We start from the raw sequence: 17,522 nt of genomic DNA, 5'->3' as shown, positions 1-17,522 counted from the left end.
GAAAAACTTTTAGGGAATTTGAGGTTTTTTTTTTTCTATGAGAGGAAAAAGCAGAGATTTGGGGATTAGTTAGGTAACATCTATACCCTCATTTGAATCATTAATTTTATCATACCTATCATATCTGATTTTATAACAGGAGCTCAATTAAACAACTGATTGATCAATCACCTACTGCCAAATGAGTAGGCAGATACACTTTTTCATCAGTTGGGAGGCATGTGCCTAATTATTAGTAACACCCAGGGGTCTGTTCAGAGTAATAATACAAAGAATCTTTCAAAGTCATGAAAAATAGATTTCAAATTGTTTTCCTTAAGCTATATACTGTTGATTTTTCATGCTCTGAGATGAGAATAATTTAGCACACTGTGTAATAATTGCTAATGATCATTTTTCAAACTGCTATTTTATCAACTTCAATGTTCATACCTTCAACTAATTGGATAAACCATTACTTAAAATTCATTTTAGCTCTATTAAAGCACCGCATGTCCTACTGCACATCATTATCATTGACAGTCAACAGGCAAGCTTCATAATAATAAGTAATTAATTCCTAGCTCTAGGGTGCTATAATCTTGGGTGGACAATGATAATTTGAAACTGCATTTACAAAATATGGCTTTGTAAAGATCAAATGCAAATGTGACTTAACTCATTCCAGATGAGTTTTAATTTGAAGACTCAAGAAAGAATACCATTCCAGATGAGTATTCTTTCTTGACTTTTCAAATGAAAGCATTTCCCCAAGATATCCCATAATTGTCTTTCTGAAAATAAAATTTTAATTTAATTTGGAGTCTATACTAGTATTCTTAACGTGAAGCAGTTGTGCTACTCCTCATTTTGGCAGTTATTTCTCTATTTTTTTCAATTATTCTATCTTCATAGAGCCAAACTTATTAAGGCTAAGTTAATAGTATAATTTTAAAATCTGATATTCATGCCTTTGAAGTAATTAAATCAGAAATAAATATATATTCCTGGGATAATTTGTTATAGACTGAATAGTCACTGCTATATGTATGTTTTCTCTCTCCTTTTCATTACACTTTCACATCTTTTTCTCACCTACTTCATTTTCTTACAATTTTAAACTTCTAAAATCGAAGTCTCCTCACACACTCCAAGTATTTGTGTATTTGCTGTTATGTAAAATTGGAATAGTAAAGAAGTGCCATAACCACTGAATAGCACCTTTTAAATTGATAGAATGATTAATGCACTGTTGGTAAGTTGTGAACTGATCCAGTGATTTTGGAAAGCAAACTAGAACTATGCTCAAAGAGCAATAAAACTGATCATACCTTTTGATCCAGCAATTCCAATATTAGGTCTATATCCAAAAGATATAATTCAAAAATGGAAAAAAGTGTTACTTGTCAAAAATATTTATAGTGACTCTTTATAGTGACAAAGAATTGGAAATTGAGGAAACACTCACCAATTGAGAAATAACTGAACAAGTTATGATATATGAATGCTTTGGAGTACTATTGTTCTAAGAAATCATGAGTGGACAGCCTTTAGAGAAGCTTTGAACTGATGCTGAGTGAAGGGAGAAGAACCAAGAGAGTACTGTATACATTAGCAACAACATTGTGAGATGATCAACTATGTATGCTTGATGCAAGTCCTCTCATCAATTCAGAAATAAAGAACAACCCCGAGAGAACTGCTATGGATAATGCCATCCACATCCAGAGGGGGAAACAAACAACCACCATGGAATCTGAATGTGTATGATGTTTACTTTTTAAAAACTTCTTCTATATGATTTCTTCCTATTTCATTGTTTTCTTTCTTTCCCCTTAGTTGTACTTTCTCTTATACAGAATGACTAATATATAAATACATTAAATAGAAATGTATAAGTACAACTTTTACCAGACTGTTTTCTACCATGGGGAGCGAGGAGGGATGGAAAGATGGTAGAAAAATGTGTAACTCATAAATTTTCAAATAGATGAATGTTTGAAAAGCTACCATAGCATGGAGTTGGAAAAATAAAATAAAATTTCAAGTTTATTGATCCAAGAAGATCATGAAGTAAAATAGAGCCAGTGGCATTTATATAACTACAGTACAGCTAAAATAGGTAAAAAAGGCAAAACCTACTCAAAAGAGATTCTAGCAGGGAGGGAGGGATCTTATTGGCAAGAAAGGAATAGAACTTCAAACTGAAGGAATCATAGAGGACATGATGTTTAAACAAGGTCTTGAAGGCTAGAAATTTGAATTATTTTTTTATTATTGTAACCTTTGAAACCACAATGAGATATATATTATTGGCATGATAAGTAAAAGGCATCTTGTACCACTTTTCACACTTTTGTGAGGGGAAAGAATGCCACTATCAATCACAATATTTTAAATCTAGTAATGTAATTCTAACAGTTAACATTCTCTTTCTTTCAGAGCAGCTAATATTCTTTTTTTAATGTCAGAAAGATCTTTGCTTTATAGTGAACAAAGCATTTTATTGCAAAAAGAATGGAGAAAATGAATCTCCCACGGATGTATTGCTGGGTGTTCCTAAAATGTGTCAGAAGTGCTCCTTGCATTGTCAGTTTCCTCTGAATGTTTCAACTTCTTTTCTTAGTGTTCAGAATTGTCTTATTCTTTTTCTTCTTACAATTATTCCTGCTTAGTTTCCCTCCTCCCTGCCAGATCTTCAGATCATCCTTATACCTTAACTTTGTTCTCTCTTCCTTACCTACCCTGAACTGTAGGACAACCTGCTTTGTTATTCCTTATGCCTGTCTTAAAACTCATTCATTACGTTACTTTTCAAGGGAGCATTCTATGATTAAAAGCTTCATGGCAGTAAGGTTATATAGAAAGTTGATGAATATTTAGTCACTTTGTAATCCTTATGTTTCATGGTAACTTCTACAGTAGCAAAATGTATTCAAGATTAGTATTTTGAAGTGAATTAGATGTTTTCCAATTAGGCAACAATGCTACTTTGCTTCTCTGTCTAAATGGGTCAATTCATAATGATATACATTTTAATTCAGCAGGGCATTTTTTTCCACTCTGCCTTGACTTAGTCCCATGTCTCTAATTCTGATTGAAATTTGAGAACCTTGAATGTGATGTCTATTCTTTGATTTACTTAAATTTCCCAATAAGGGAAATTGAGTATGTGGTATAGTTGAAATAGAATGAATGCTGAACTTAATCTTAAACTTTAGAGCATTTCTACTTAAGACCAGGAGAATGACAACAAATAGACAGGAAAGAGAAGAAATGTATTCTAATTTTTTTAAGTAAACTACTCATAGCAGTGACAGAATTACCCCATTAGAAATCATGCCTATGTTCCCAACAAAGTCACCAAGTAATGGGAAATGATGCATGATGATGAAACCAAAAGAAATCATTGAAACTTATTGTAGCTGTCCAGTCATGTCCAACTCTTTATGACCCTATCTGAGATTTTCATGGCAATGATACTGAAGTGATTTGCCATTTCCTTATCCAACTCATTTACAGATGAGGAAACCAAAGAAAATAGAGTCAAGTTACTTGCCCAGGGTCACTAGATTTAATCATGAATGAGTCTTCCTAATAACAAACCAAGTGCTCTTTCCAGTATGCCTCTAAGCTGCTCTCCCTAGGCCCTAGCCAACCAAAAAATCAAACTGAATTTCAGTTATAAAGAATCACAGTGACAAACAAATCCAAGTAATATTCTGTAAAGAATTCCCTCAACAATGTATATAACAATAGTCATTTATCCTATTCTTGAATATTTCAAATAAAAGGCAAATAATTACTTGCAAATATGCCAATGTGAAAATGTTTTTTCCCTACAAAATACTTTGCCTGTTGTTACTTCTTCCCACTAAACCAAGGTCCACCCTCTGGAGCCAGAGAATGAATAAATCTAATCCTTTATATATATATATATATATATATATATATATATATATATATATATATATTTCAGAACTTTTCAGGTATTTCAAGTGAATAATCCTATTTCCCAGTACTTTTTCCTTTGGGACATGAAATCAGTGTGCTTCAGCATCCTGATTATCCCTACCCTTAATTTCTCTGCAGTGTGATGCCCAAAGTTGAACTTCATATTCTATATTCTAGAATAGTTTGACCGGAGTATCATAACAATAAGACTATCATCTCTGTTATATTGAAAACTCTGCCTCTCTTAATGAAACTCAAATTCTATATAACTTCTATTTAATTACTCATATATATAAAATATCCCTAGAACCATTTGGGTTTCTAGTTCACAAAAACTTTATGAAAACTGGGTCTACATGGTCCATTTTATCCCCAGGAACATCTCTGTATGGGCATAAAAATAAATCTAAGTAAGAGTAAAACAAAAGGGAAAACATGATTACTGACCTCTACATTGGTGGCCTATATTCTTGTTTTTTTTATTTTTTAAATAGGCATACTATTTGTGCTGATTGGGATAATCTTCTCTATATTCCACCCCATAACCAAATAGGGACATTTATATGCTCTGAGGAGGAATCGATTAATGAGCAGAAATTTTCCTCAACTCCTTTTCAACATGTCTCTTATATTTAAGCATATGTTGATGAGTGAAGGACATCCAGGATCCATTTCTGCTCACATTTGTTTTTAACATGAAGAAATCCCTTACCAATCTCTTCTTTGAGATCTGCCAGAAACAGTTAGGCAATGTAGTGGATAAAGCACCAACCTGGAGTCAAGAGGACTTAAGTTCAAATCTGGAAGCAGAGACTTGACATTACAGTTGTGTGACCTTGGGTAAGTCAGTTTATCCTGGTTGCCTCACATCCAGGGTCATTTCCAATCATCATGATTCATATCTAGCCACTGTACATTAGCAACTACTTTAGAATATGAAAACGGCTCAGACAGAAGTGGCAATGGCATGACCCAGGTCATTGAGTTCATGAGATTTAATTGTACCTCCCAAAATACAGTATACCAAAGCTAGTTAGGAAGCAGAGAAGATTCAAAGCTGACTTCAAATTCTGACTCAAATATGTATTAGCTATATGACCCTACTTCTCTTTCCTCAGTTGTAAAATTGGAATATTATTATCATCTACCTCCCACGTTGTCAGGATTGAGTGAGATAATACTTATTAAGTATTTAGCACATTGACTGGTGCAGTGTGGGCACTTAATAAATGCTTCTTTCCTTCCTTCTTATTTGACATGACTAGTAGTTTGTAATATCTTAAATTCTTATTCACATACATTTTGAAGGACATTCAAGGACTTTCAAATGAATCACATCAATAGATAATTTAATCTTTTTGAGACTCAGTTTGCTCATTCCAAAAAGAGGAAGTAGTACTAGACATTCTCTAATGTCCCTTCTGCTCTAAAATTTTAGATTATATGATTTTCATAAGAATCCTATAGGTTTGGATATCATTATCCCTGTTTTGTATATTAAAGAAACAGAGTGACAAAGTGATTTGAACCCTTAACCATTGTATAATGGAATTCTGCTTTATATACCAGTGATTCCAAATGAAGTTAGAATGTTTGCTTTAAATTTCTATAATTTCTCTACTTGCCTTAGTATCACAAGATAATAAATTTTGAAGCAGATAGGAACTTAGACATGTAGTATAGTCACTCTCATTTTACTTTAGTGTCTAAATTTTTATATTCAGGAAGACTCATTAAATCAAATTGTTTATTTCCTTGAATAAAGAGAGAAGTGACTCTGTAATAAGATTTGGAGGACTGCATGTACTACAAAGAAAGAGGGAGTCTTGCTTGATTTTTATTTTATAAATTTTCAAAACAGTTTGAATATTGCTTTAAAACTATTAGCATCAACTCATTCTTTTTTTTTAGGTTTTTGCAAGGTAAATGGGGTTAAGTAGCTTGCCCAAGGCCACACAGCTAGGTAATTATTAAGTGTCTGAGACTGGATTTGAACCCAGGTACCTGACTCCAGGGCTGGTGCTTTATCCACTGTGCCTCCTAGCCTAGCCGCCCCTCAACTCCTATTTTTAAAGTGTTCTTTTGGATTTAAAAATCACATGTTTAATCTGGGAAGTTTTATTTTTAAGAGCTTCTTCATATTCTTAAATTTGTCAAAGAATTCAATTGTTGTGGTTTTTAGGACAATGATTTCTTGGAGGTTTAGGAAAAACTGCAGGAAGCAGTTTATTCTCTGTAAGCTATTTATTCTTATGATTTTTGTGTAAAAACAAGTGAATTATCATTTAAGGAAGTAAATCAAATCTGTACTTCATTTTGCGTGAATTTCCTGGGTAAATATGTAAAACTTTTGATAATTTTTCTATAAGTTTGTTCCATGATAAAGATCACCATCTGATATTTGTTATTGAACTTTTAAAATTATTTTGAGGATTTAAGTAAATACCATCTGTTTGAAAATACTGTTGGAAAGTAATTCAGAAGATAGTGTTTTGAGTACACTACTATTAACAAGTATTAAATATGTTCCAAGAGAAAATTGCTATCCAAATTACCCCATTTCAGTTACTACATTTTTAGGAAAGAAGGAAATTTTTTTTCATTTTTTTGATGGGTACTCAACAGAATTAGGATTAAGATGGTTTTTTGTGACCTAGTCTCTATCTGAACATTAAATGAATCAGCTGTGGTTATTAATAAGAATGATAATTGTTAATTAAGAATGAGTCTTTGTGAATAATAGAAATGTGAAGACAAATTAATATGTTATTTCCTATATTTTCTAGGATGGGAAGATTTTTTTTTCCAATAAATAAGCTATAGGAAAAACAGTGAGGGCAGCTAGGTGGCCCAGTGGATAGAGGCCCTGGAGTCAGGAGTACCTGATGTCAAACCCGACCTCAGACACTTAATAATTACCTAGCTGTGTGGCCTTGGGCAAGCCACTTAACCCCATTGCCTTGCAAAAACCTTTAAAAAAGGAAAGAAAAGAAAAACAGTGACTTTTCTGAATTATTAAAAATCAGTTAATGCCCAATGAATATTCTTCAGTGAAATAATTTGCCTAGGGAATTACAACTAAAGTACTGGGGAATTTTCTCATATTTATCGTTTGGTTGCATAAATATTCTCATTTATATAATTGTTATCTTAATTCATATCTCTAAAATAATTTTGAATTGAAGATTCACAGCTCACTAGTGTGCTTAGTACTAACAACTATTTTGCATACTTACTGAGTAGATTTCTTAATGCCTTCTTATTTTTTTGATAACTGCAACCACAGAAGATTCAGGTTAAGGACTTATGCCCTATTATATAAGGTCAGGGATCTGGTTAATAGCATGAAAAAGAAACGCAAAACTCTATGCTGAAGTAATGAATGAAAATGCATCAATTAAGCATTTACTATTTATCAAGCTCTGAGGAGACAAAGGGGACCCAGGGAAAGGAGAGGATATGTGATTACTACTAGAAGACTGAGCTAGAAAGGAAGCTCAATTAAAAGATCATGGTCCCAGGGTCTAAGTTCCTACAGGACATAGGTTTTGGCTGGGAAGGAAACTATGACTAAGTAATAAGAACATGTGTATTAAAATTGAGATAATGAATCAATATAATATTCATACCTCTTTTTTGATGACTTTGTTTTACAAGTTTCTATTCAAATTTTTGTATTACATTTTAAACAAATGAAACTTTAACAATACAAAGCATAAGTATATGATTTTAGGCTTACTAATATTTTTATTTCAAAAAATATTTTTGTTCAATTTTTTCCCAATTACATGAAAAGATAATTTTCAACATTCATTTTTTGTAAGATTTTGAGTTCCACATTTTCCCCTTCCTCTCTTCACTCATCCCTTCCCAAGACATCAAGTAATTAGCTATAGGTTATACATACACAATCATGTTAAAAAAATTTTCCTCATTGCTCATATTTTGAAAGAAGAATCAAAACAAAAGAAAAAGAACTATGACAAAGAAAAAAGCATAAAACAAATTTTTAAAAGTAAAAAATAGTTTTGGCTGCATTCAGGCTCTAGAGTCCTTTTTCTGAATGTGAATGGCATTTTCCATCACAAGTGCTTTAGCATTATCTTTGATCACTGAGAAGAGATAAGTCTATCATAGTTGACCACACAATGTTGCTATTAAGGTGTACGTTGATCTCCTGCTTTTGCTGACTTCACTCAACATTAGTTCATATAAAGACTAATATTTTTAGTGAGCTTTTGTTTTTGTTTCTATTTTCCATTCAAGAGGGACAGAGAGTTGTATATGAGGAATAATTTGAAGACTAGTTTGGTTAGCCTAGGGTGCATAAAGGGTATAAAGTAAATCAAAGGTAGCCTGGAGCCATGTTATGAGGGCTTTGTTAAGACATGTCTGCTTATTAACTGAATGCCAAGTAGGCCTTTATATATGGCAGTGATAACCTGGAATTTCTAGGGAAATAACATAGATCTACAAATCATAAATTAACTTTGATATCTTTATATAGGATGAATTAAAGTGTAAAACAAAGAAACATAAAACAATTGAGAATATATTACAACAATCCAAGTGAGAGGAAATAAGTTCCTGAAATAAATGCAATGGAATCTAATAAAGATAAATATAAAATTTTACATTAGGGCAAAAACATTAACTTTTAAAGTACAAGAAGGAGAATAATATGGCAATGAACTGGCTCATCTGAAAATGATCTGGAAGTTTTAGTAAACTGCAAACTTCACATAAGTCAATAGTGAAATATAGAGCTAACATTTATGTAACATTTCAAGTTTGCAAGGCACTTTATATAGGTTATCTCATTAGATCCTAACAACAACTCCAGGAGAAAAGGTGACATTATTATTTTGGAGATGAAATTGAAAGGTTTTCCCAGGGTCACAGTTACTAAGTATTTGAGGCAGAATTTGACATCAGGACTTCCTAACCCCAGTTCTAATTCCAACTATCTCTACTTACTTTCCAGCTGAAATGTAAGTTTAGGTTACATTAAAGAGGTATCCAGGACTAAGGAGGTGATAGTCAGACTGTACTTGCCCACATCACATGGGATGTGAAGTATTGTATTCCATTAGTTTTGGGAAACTACATTTTAGAAAGGACATTGAAAGTGCTCAGAAATTAATTACCATTATAGTAGGCCTTTATTTCATATAATATTTGGATTAATTGAAATAATTAGGGGTATATAATCTGAGTAAGAGTGATAACAGAATAGTTGTCTTCACATTTTGAAGGGATATCTAGAAAAGGAATTAAACATATTCTGTTTGACACCAGCTGTCTGTTAGGGACAATGCTAGAAACTTCACAGAAGCAAATATAGATTTGAAATATGAAAAACTGCCTAAAAATAGAAACCATCTAAAAGTGAAATGGGTTTCCTAATGAGGGTGCTCATTTCAGGTCTTCATGGAAAGTGTGATTGAACATTTGTTGGATGTCATAGCAAACATTTCTGGGTGGAAGTTGGGCCATTCTAACTCTCTTTCTGGGATTTTCTGAGTTATTAATAAGAATTCTATTCTAAATTTATAGACAAAGTTAGAACTAACATGGGACCTCTGGAGGTTTGTTCCAGGCATTAACAGTTATGGGAGTGGGCTTCTTCCTCCACAGGAAGATGTTTTTCTTTTTTAGGGACCACTTAACATTAAAGCAACTCATAGCCCTGAAGTCTCAGGGTTCTTATCATGAACCTTTCCCAATCTCACCCACACCCTGAAGTATTGTCTCTGACATACTACTTGGCCTAAAGGCCCATGGTACAATTAATTCCTAGGCTCATCTTGACATCTGGAATTATATCAGTGCTAGAATAGGAATTTGGGGAGTTTGTCACCATCATCCTCTCCCAATAATAAAACAATTATTTGTTGTTGTTCTGTTGTTTCAGCCTTGTCTGATTCTTCATGAATATTTGGAGGTTTTTTGGTGAAGATATTGAAGTGGTTTGCCATTTCTTTTTCCAACTCATTTTACAGATGAGGAAACTGAGAGCCAAGTGACTTGCCCAAGGTTGCACATTTAGTGTCTGAGACCATATAAAACCTCAGATCTTTCTGACTCCAGGCTCTAACTACTAAAACATCTAGCTACCCAAACAACCCTAGTCCTCCCTTTTTTCTGTGACCTCTGGAATCATCCTCTGTATATTAAAGTCTTCTTCACAGATTTCATGTTCTAGTACTTCTTGAAACCTAGACACTTCTTGTTTTAAGGTTTTTTGGCAAGGCAATGGAGTTAAGTGGCTTGCCCAAGGCCACACAGCTAGGTAAATATTAAAATTTTTAGGCTGGATTTGACCTCAGGTCCTCCTGACTCCAGGGCCAGTGCTCTATCCACTTCACCACCTAGCCACCCTGAGACCTAGACACTGCTTAAAGACACCATGCCTCTTGACATACTCTGCATTGATGCCAGCTTTTTTATTCTGGACCAAGAGGAAGATTTGACATTAACCCATTACTATTTTCAAGCTCTTATTTTGCCACCTTCACTTAGCAACTAACCTTACTCCATACTGTCTAGATTTTCTTAGCAAGTGACTGACCATATCATCTGCTGTATTTTTGTACATCCCACTACCAATTTTTGCATTTTTAAATCAGGTCTAATTATATTTTAAAGGATAACCCCCCCTCCCGACTTTAGATCGTGGTGGGGCAGTTCAATAACCCCTGTTCTTTGCTATCATCAATGAGTTCCCATGTCATTGTTTATCCACCAAAATTGGTTTACCTATTTACTCATACTGTTCTTTTCCATCCTAACTCCTGACCTGTTTTGAACAGCCTGAATTTACAGTTCTTCAGAATTCCAAGCTTCCACGACATCTGTTTGTACCTTGTGCTTTATAAAATGTTCCTTTCCAAATGAATTGATCCCAGATGCCAGAAGCCCTCATTGCAACTTTGCTATTAGAATATAGAAGTCATTTTGGTGGGTTTGTATGCTGGTTAATGAGAAAGAAAATTCTCTGTCCATGTATTAACTTGTCATCTTACTCTTTCTTTCTTCCTTTCTTCCTTTCTTCCTTTCTTCCTTTCTTCCTTTCTTTCTTTCTTTCTTTCTTTCTTTCTTTCTTTCTTTCTTTCTTTCTTTCTTTCTTTCTTTCTTTTTTCTCTTTCTTTCTTTTTTTCTCTTTCTTTCTTTCTCTTCTCTTCTCTTCTCTTTCTTTAATTTTTTCAAATTTACAAGATTTGTCACTAGGAATGACCTGGTCTTTTGTGCAAGACTGAATCCTCTGGACCTTAACATTTTGTTATGCTACATCTTTAATAGTCCTTGATGAAGGAACCCAGACAATAACTCTTTCCCAAATTTTGTGTTTCATTGCTCATAACAGGAAGTAACCCTGCACACTCATCTATTACACAAGCATTTGTTACATGGCTACTATATACAAGGCAGTGTGTGTGTGTGGTACAAGAAATACAAAGAGAAAAACAAAAGTCTCTTCCAGCAAGAAACATATTTTGGAGGTGGAGTGTATAAACAAGTAACTGCAAAGCAAATGCAAACTAATATAAAATCATTTCAAAAGTGATGGGCTAAAGGTAGATTCTTGAACTGGGATTTAATTTATAAACAGAATTCTTAGTGAGGGGTTTTTCATAAGTGCCTTTTCTGCAACTAAAAGGTTTTCCTTAGTAAGTGACTTAGCAGAGTTACTTAGCCAGTAAATATTAGATGTAGGATTTGAACTCAAGTCTTACTTGACTCCAGCGCACTTCTATTAACTGATGAGATCAGAAAAACCTTGTTTTATAGGAAGCTAGGGATTCTGCAAATGAGAGTTGAAAAAGTACGTGCTGAAACTAGGCTGGATCACTTTTACAAAGGCATGGAGGTGAGATATAGAAAGTTTTATATTAGGTACAAGGAGACTAATTTGTTTGTGATATGAGTGCATAAATGGGAATAATATACAATAAGACTACAATAGTAGGAGGGAAGCAAAATGTAAAGAACTCTTAAGTCCAGTCCAATGTAAGGATTATGTGTTTTATATAAATGAAAAGAAATAGGGAACTATTGAAAAAATCAGTATTTGAGTTGACAGTGTCAGATTTCTATTAATTAAAAATTTCCATTTGGTAGCTATGCAGATGAATTTCAGAAAGAAATGGAAGTAGCATAAATTGGATGCACAGAGATGAATTTGGAAGCTATAATTATGTTCCAGGGTTGATGGAAGTTATTAGGTGTGTAGAACTAATATATAGAAGATATATGAGTGAAAAGAAGGAAGAGAAATGTGCATGATATTGTAGGAGTTGAATTTGAAATATTTGATGATTGATGGATTTTAGGATTAAGAGAATGAGATAGTAGTCAAGGCTGACTTTAACGTTGTGTTTCTAGGTGACTGAATGGATGGTGATGTCATTATTACAAATGTGGAAGTTGAGAAAAGGAATGGATTTGAGGAAAATATAGTGAGTTTCATTTCCACATGTGAATTTTGCAATGGCGATCGAGCATCCAAGTATAACAATGTATACTACAGAAATAGAGAAATATAAGATCAGCAAAGGAAGGAATGTAGAGATATAAAAGGTAGAAAAGGCTTATGACAGAATTTATATATGAGAGATATGAAGTGTGTTCCCAGTTCAACCCTCCTAAATAAGTCCTGAAACTGTCTGTATTGATTATTATGATTATCCAAATGATTTGGTCTGCCATTCAGTGATTTGCTGTTAGTCATAGTCATTGAACCCTAAACAGTTTTTACATCCTCTTGTTTTTCTCATTTGGGATTTATATTCAGATAAAGATGTATACATTTATATCTCTCTTTCTAAATATAGTCACTAGTCAGAATGTTAGGGGAACTCTAAAGCCTCACCCATCCATTAGAAATGGTGAACAATTTATGATAAATGAATGTAATGTAATGCTATTTTTGCTATAAGAAATGACAAAAGAAATAGTTTCACAGAAACCCAGGAAGACTTGTATGAACTATCACAGAAAAGAATGAGCAGAACCTGGAGATCAATTTGTACAGTAATAACAAAATTATAAAGAAAAAACTTGAAAGACCCAAAACTCTAATCAGCACAATAACAAAGTCTGATAATTAAGAAGAATATTTATCTCCTGACAGAGAAGTGATAGAATCAAGATGCAAAATGAGATACATATTTTTGAACAAGAACAATGTGGGAATCTGGTTTTCATATTTATTACATGGGTATTGTTTTCCTTTTGAAAAATGTTATTTGTAAACATTAACATGTATTTTTAAAAGAACACAATGGCAGCTCCACAGTGGTCTGTCTTTGCACCTATAGTACTGAGGAGGAAGCTCCCAGGGCAAAGAGCTAATTTAACTTTGTTTAACACTAGTAAACTAGAGGTCATTTCTGTCCTTCATAAGAATTTTGAATGACCAGTATTGTTTTCTCACCAGTATATGTGTGTATGTGTGTGTGTGTGTGTGTGTGTATACACACACATATATAATATATACATATACAAACACACACACACACACACACACACACACACACACACACATATATATATATATAAATGCATAATTAGATCAAAGAAGAGGAAAAAGGCCCATGAATCTGAGGAGTATGACTGGTTGGAAAGAAGGGGATATCAAAGAGGATTTCACTAATGTACTAGCATTGTAGCTGAGTCTAGGTCTCTGAAAACTGGGAGGATATTATTTTTGTTTGTTTGTAATGGACATTATCTTTGTTTGCAGAAATGTATGTACTGTGTATTCCAACAAAGTCATGGCTTGTCTATTTTCAGGACACTGATGTGTACCTTTAAAGTAGTTTTGTTTGGTAGGGTAGCATTTTAATGTTAAAAGACTAATGTTTTTAATATATGATGTGATGTGCTTAACTGTTCTGATTGTGCCTCCTATGTGTTATCTGCCTTAATGTTTTAATTTGGTACTCAGCCTAAAGCAATGCTAAGAAAGAAACAAATTTTAAATCTTACAAATAATTAAGCTTATTTTGTGTATAATTGCATAATTTGTTAATTTTCAGTGAAATAAATGCTTTTCATGTCAGTGAGGTTATTCAGTCTCTCAATATATGCCATGATTTTTAGGACTTCCATAAAAGATTAAGTAAGTATAAAAATGAAAAATCCATTTTAGAGTTCATGTTCTGCTTTGAAAATTTAGGCTTATAACAATATATTAGAAAAATCAGCAGTTCTCCATTCTGACATTTAAATCTCTCATCAACATTGTCAAATTAAAAGATAAAGCTGACATTAATAGCTTTCTAATTTTCTTGCTGTTAATCTCTCATTTTATAGCAGTGCAAAGCCAGATGGATCTGCTTAGAAGTAATTTTTTTTTTCCTATTACATTTGCATGCCATAGTAATAATAGCTGTTCTACCTTGAATTTTTTTTCTCTCTTTGGAAATAAGATGTAGAATTAGTTTAGGAGGCTGCTTTTTTTTGCATTTAATTAAGTTCAGATCATTTGACACAAAAGACATTTGTCCATTTTTTTGTTTGATTTTACATATACTTAAAGCTATCTTGCTCTCTTAGATAAGAACATTTTTATGAACTTATTGACGGGTAATTTGTTGCCATGCTATTAAGGACTTAATCTACTTTCCAAACTGTAATCTCCAAGACTTAGAGAAAATTATACCAGATAATAATTTTACCATTTTCTAATAAACCTAGGAAGGTAAGTAGGAATGGGAATTGAAGAACATATAATAGTAATACTTCTTTAAACTTATCTGTTCAAATTCCTCACTCATTTCAAGTCTTGGAAACTTCAGATTATTGTTAATAATCAAGTCAAAATCTTTTCTCCTTGACAAAGTCTCTCTAAACATTACAGTCTATGAAATGAATTGATTTATTAGAATGGTCTATTTAAAAGATTGATCTGAAGTCAGAAAAGCTGGTTCTATTGTATATTTAACCTGTAAAATGAGTATAATGATATCTGCTTTACTTGTAAACTCTCCTGGGAAGAGATTCCAGGATACACCATGAGGACTAAATGAGAAAAGAAAATATGAAGTATTTTGATAATATTGATTAGTGGTGGAAAGCTAATTTTAGTTTGAAATAATTGTCTTCCATTAATTAGTATCTCAACTGTTTGTAAATAAATGTACATTTATTAAGTATGTATTTACATAGATTTATATAAATGTTTATTTGACATTTACTTGGTCTTGTGTATTTAAATATTCACATTCAATTTATTAGTATTTTCTTTACTGTTCCAAGTAAAAAAAAAAAAAAGCAAACGATATTGCAACAAGAATCAATAAAATAGGCACGAGTGTGTGAATTTTTATATGTGCATTCGTATGCGTCTATGTTTTATATTTCTGCCTGTATAAAATGCATTGAGGGTAGCAACATATGTGATGCCCTCTGAAACTGTGATTTCAATAAAGTAGATAGTATAATTTTGACTAGAAACCTCTTTCCACTGAAAAGGATCCAGAACATTTCTTCTTTTCTGAAAGAAATAGTTTTAGATGCCTGAGGGCATTGAGAAGATTAAGTTGCTTAGCTAGAGTAACACTAATATTTGTTGAAATAACTCTTCAACCCAGGTCAATAGAATCCCAAAATTGGTATATTCATTATAATGCAACAACAATAATAATAATAATAATATTTTGTTAAGGAAATGCATAATCAAGGTGCAATAAAAGTTCATAGTAGTTCAGTAGAGGAAGGGCAGGGGTTGTCAGGAAAGACTTTTTTGGGTGATTTGACATTTGAACTGGATTTTAAATGAAAAACTTTCCAGAGAAAGAATTTGGTCCAAAGAGGGAGATGACAGAGAATTCTAGGCAACAGGAGTGGCTTAAGTGAAAGCTTGAAGAGAGGAAAATGTGAGTCATATTCAAAAGAAGGAATTGTACAGTTTGGCTGGTAATTAATTTGTATTTTGAAAATATGTAGGCTTGGGTATTCCACTTTGTGAACACTTAGAAAGGAAAATGGAGATCAGTACTAGTCAGCTAGCATAAATTCATAAAGAGTAAGTCATATCAGAGAAATTTCCGTTCCATTTTTGGGCAGTTACTAGCCTGGAGAAGGCGAAATAACAAGTTTGAAAATTTTGGTCTAGGTAAGAGAAAGACAGGATTTGGTTGAAGGACTGTACAGAGGGTATCAATTAATAAAATCATGTTTACTTCCCTTTCTTTTGAATATTGATATAATAAGCTTAAAAAGCACATACATATATAATATATATGTATGTATATATATTATATATATGTATATATATATCATGATTACCAGATTGAATTATTATAGGAACCTTGAAGAAATAGATGTTTTGTTTGACAGGATCAGAACCAAAAAAGGGCTTCTCAGGCATGTGGCAAGACAGAACCAAAACAATAAAATTTAGATAAGAAGAATTATAAACTCTTGTACCTGGACTCCAAAAAACCCCCAACTAAAGATAGAAGAGAAAACTATGAATCATAATAGTGGAGTTGAAAAAGAACTGGAAGTTTTAGTTTACTAAAAACTCAGTATGAATTGACAATAGGGTATGCCAATCAGAAAGCCATTTTGAACCTGCTGTTCAGAATAAGCAAGATAAAAATCCATTGTGCTGTGCCACTGAGTTATAAAACAAACAAAAACCAGTGGAAGTGTTATACTATATTAAAATGATTGTCTATTGATGACTAATAAAAAATGGACAAGAAACCCCCAGGACAAGATGTGTGCAGGGGCAGTAATTTAAAAGTACTAGGAGGAGTTCTAACACTGGTGAAATTATAAATCATTAAAAGCAAAATATTGATAAACTAGGTTTGGTGACCAGGATGTGAGGGGCCTTCAAACCATATCATCTAAGGAATGATTGAAATATTTTAGAAAGGACATGAATGTTCATGATAAAGATGGATACCTTTATATGTAAGTGGAATTCAGCTTTTTTTAATTTGACCTTAGGGGGCACAGTTTTTATCAGTGCCTAGAAATTAAAGGAAGAAAAAAGTAGCTATTGAAACTGCTCCAAAATGGCTTCATTTGGAGATAGTGAGTTTCCTGACATTTGAAGTCTTTATGCAGAAGTTAGTTCACCGTTTATTGAGAATATTTGAGATCTGAGTGAAATAACCTGACTCCTAAGTTTCTTTCTAACTGTACCATTTTATAGGTTTTCTTACTGTGTGATATTTTTCTTTTCTTTTGTATTTATTTATCATTTAAAGAGGTTGAATGATTTTCAAGGTACAGTGATTAGATTCAATAGAATAAGTATGCCTGTATCTTTCCTTTCTAATTGGGAGTACTCTTGATTCCCTATGCACTGCTCTTTTCTTTTAAACTACGAGCAAAATTTTGGACTTTTTAACAGCATTACTATACTGGAAAGTCCACTGAAGTCTACTACAATCCCAGAGGTAGAAAACAAAAGCTCTTCCAGTTGTTTTTTTCCAATATTCTTATTCTAGGCCACTAATGACAGTTACTTTTTTCTATCATCCCTTAAGAAGAAATATCTCACATCACAAAAGCACAAGCTTTGTAGTAGGACAGATTTCAAGAAATTGGGCAAAGAAAAAAAATGC

The 17,522-nt window shown here is 32.8% G+C and overlaps 1 protein-coding gene across 1 annotated transcript in view; it reads left to right on the top strand.

The window, feature by feature from the left end:
• PLCB1 (phospholipase C beta 1) overlaps window positions 1–17,522 on the top strand; it is a 964,239-nt gene that overhangs the window by 374,529 nt on the left and 572,188 nt on the right. The window lies entirely within an intron of this gene.

The sequence above is a fragment of the Macrotis lagotis genome, chromosome 1 (assembly GCF_037893015.1).
Source record: "Macrotis lagotis isolate mMagLag1 chromosome 1, bilby.v1.9.chrom.fasta, whole genome shotgun sequence".
Taxonomy (NCBI): domain Eukaryota; kingdom Metazoa; phylum Chordata; class Mammalia; order Peramelemorphia; family Peramelidae; genus Macrotis; species Macrotis lagotis.
The sequence above is the reverse complement of the archived record's forward strand: the minus strand, read 5'-3'. Positions and strand labels throughout refer to the sequence as shown.